This window comes from Propithecus coquereli, unplaced genomic scaffold (assembly GCF_000956105.1).
Source record: "Propithecus coquereli isolate 6110/MARCELLA unplaced genomic scaffold, Pcoq_1.0 Scaffold33, whole genome shotgun sequence".
Lineage (NCBI taxonomy): Eukaryota > Metazoa > Chordata > Mammalia > Primates > Indriidae > Propithecus > Propithecus coquereli.
In genome coordinates, this window is record NW_012148952.1 from 5,986,015 (window position 1) to 5,989,142 (window position 3,128).

At 32.3% G+C, this 3,128-nt stretch overlaps 1 protein-coding gene across 1 annotated transcript in view; it reads right to left on the reverse strand.

The window, feature by feature from the left end:
- The window catches only part of RAB3GAP1 (RAB3 GTPase activating protein subunit 1 (catalytic)), a 121,829-nt gene that overhangs the window by 112,226 nt on the left and 6,475 nt on the right, over positions 1–3,128 (reverse strand). The window lies entirely within an intron of this gene.

Consider the following 3,128-nt stretch of genomic DNA (forward strand, 5'->3'; position numbering starts at 1 on the left):
GTATATACATATAATAAAATATTATTCAGCCTTAAAAAGAAAATTCTGACACATGCTACAACCTTGGATGAACCTTGAAGGCATCACGCTATGTGAAATAAGCCAGGAACAAGAGGACAAATATTGTATGATTTCACTTATATGAGGCACCTAGGATAGTCAAATTCATAGAGACAGAAAGTAGAATAGTAGTTACCAGGGGTTGAGGGTGGGGGAAGTTACTATTTAATGTCAGTTTGGGCTGATGAAAAAGTTCTGGAGGTAAATGGTGGTGATGGCAGCACACCAATTAAAAATACTTAATGTCACTTAATTTTACACTTAAAAATGGTTCATCTTAGTATATTTTACAATAAAAAAATTTTTTAAATCAACATAATTTACCACATTCAGAGAATAAAAAAGGCATACGATTATCTCAATAGATGCTGAAGATTTGATTAACTTAAATACTCATTTACACACACAAAAAAACCGTTCACAAATGAAAAAAAAATTTCCCTTAGCTCTTATAATGGACACCTATAAAAAGCCTACGCTTACTTAAGTGTTGAAAAATTGAACATTTCCCCCCTCACATCGGTAAGGCAGCAAGGAGATCCACTCGCAGCAGTTCTAGTCAATACTTTACTGAAGGTCCTGGATAGTGCAATAACGACAATAAAGTTATAAAAATTAAAAAGAAAGAAGTTGTCCCTATTTGTATGAATAATTATTAATATAGAAAATGCAAAAGGACAAAATGCTTATGATGAGTACGATGAGTCAGGCCTGAGGATACAAAGTCAACACACAAAATTTTACTGTGTATCTATGCACTAGCAACAAACAACTGGAAAACAAAACTAAAAAAAAAATTCCATTTACAATTGTATCATACAACATAAAATACTTGGTAATAAATTTAACAAAATATGTACAAGACTTTCACCAAAAATTATGAAATATTGCTGAGAAAAACTAAAGATGACCTAAATAAGTGGAGAGATGTACCATGATCATAACTGGAAGTTTCAAGATTGCTAAAATGTCATTTCTCCCCAAAGTAATCTAAAAATTTCAACACAATCCCAATTACAGTCCCAGCATAATCATAATCCTTTTTCTAGTAATTGGCAAGCCTATTCTAAAATTCATAATTAAAACATAAAGGACCTAAAACAGACAAAACAATCTTGAGAAAACAACAAAAGTTTTTGAGAATTTATATTAACTAACTTCAGGATTTACTAAAAAAATATTCAGTGGTTCTCAACTAGGGGCAATTTTGTCCCTCAGTTGGCACTTGGCAATGTCTGGAAACAATTTTGGTTGTTACAACTGGGAGGGTACTACTAGCATCTAGTAGGTGGAAGCCAGGGATACTGCTAAATATCCTGTAATGCACAAGACAGCCCCATTAACAATTCAGCCAAAAATTTCAACAGTGCCAAGGTTGGGAAACCCTAAACTAATCAAGATAATATGCTATTGACATAGGACAGTCAAATAGATTAACGGACCAGAATACAGATTCCAGAAGTAGACCTCTTAGGTCAACTGTTCAAAAAAGGTGACAAAGCAACACAATGGAAAAACAAGTGTTTTCAAAAGAAGGTTCTAGAACAGGCTATCCATATGTAAAAAAGTGAAACTTGATCCCTACCTCACACCATATACAAATAGTAGTTAAAAATGAATCACAGACCTAAATAAAAGTTAAATAATGATAAATCTTCTAGAAGAAAACATAAAAACATCTTCACAACCTAGCAAAACTAACATATGAGAAAAGACTTAAAAATAGAATATAAAAAAAACTAAATGACCTCCTACAACTCAATAAAAATACAACTCAATTTAAAAAAATGGTCACAAAGAACTTTGGAACAGACATTTCACAAAGGAAGATATATAAATGGCTAACAAGCACATGAAAAAAGTGGTCAATATCAATATTCATTACAGAAATACAAATTAAAACCACAATGAGAAATACAAATGAAAAGCACAACTACATACCCAAGGATGACTAAAATTTACAAGACTGAAAACAACCAATTGTTGGTAAGAACGTAGAGCAACCCAAACTCCTACGTATTGCTAGTGTATGGGTAAAATAGTACAAATAGCTTTGGCAGTTTCTTATAAAGTTAAGCATATACCTATCCTATTACCCAATAATTCCACTCATAGGTATCTACCCAAGAGAAATAAAAACGTAAGTCCACGAAAGGCCTCATAAAACAATGTTCTGCTTTATTCATAATAGTCAATGTCTGTCGACAAGAAAGTTTATTCATACAACAAACTACTTACTACACAGCAATAAAGAGAAATGAAATACTGATATGTGCAACAACCTAGATGAATCTCAAAAACATTATGGTGAATAAAAGCCAGGCACAAGAGTACATACTATATAATACCATAAATATGAAATTCTAGAGCAGATAAAAGTAATCTATCGTTAAAACAAACAAACAGCAGATATCTGGGAGCATAGGGATTAACCAGAAAGGGCCAATAAGGATTTTTCTGGGATGACAAAAACGTCCTATATCTTGATTGGAGTGTGAATTATACCAGTGTGAACATCTGTCAACATTAAATAGTTAAGTTTTGTGCATTACAATGTCTACAAATATTATTTTTAAAAAACTATTAAAAAAATCTAGTGGGGGTGGGGAAGTGGACAGAGGTACTAAAACAAGAAATGGTAGAATATGAATCATTGACACTGGGAGATGAGCACGTGGAGGTTCATTGCACTATTTTGTTCACTTCATGTATGTTTGAAATTTTCCATAATTAAAAGGTTTTAGAAAAATAATTTCTCCTAATTCCCTGAGTGGAAGAAGACAATGAGTAATCACTATCCTTCATATAAATTAAAATCTCTCATTATGGCATTCTCTAAATTTTCTTTTCTATGCCAAATAATCTTTGTCCTTTATACTTTCTTCAATCTTATTCATCATAGTTAGAGCTCACCTTGAAATCTGCTGTTTTCCATATCTCGTTTATGTACTACTATCTAATAGGAGAAATGAGCTGGGACTAACCTTCTTTAGCCTCTACTACATGCCTGGCAGTATGATACCCACTTTAAATACATTTAAATCCCCAAACTGAATTTAGCATTTAAA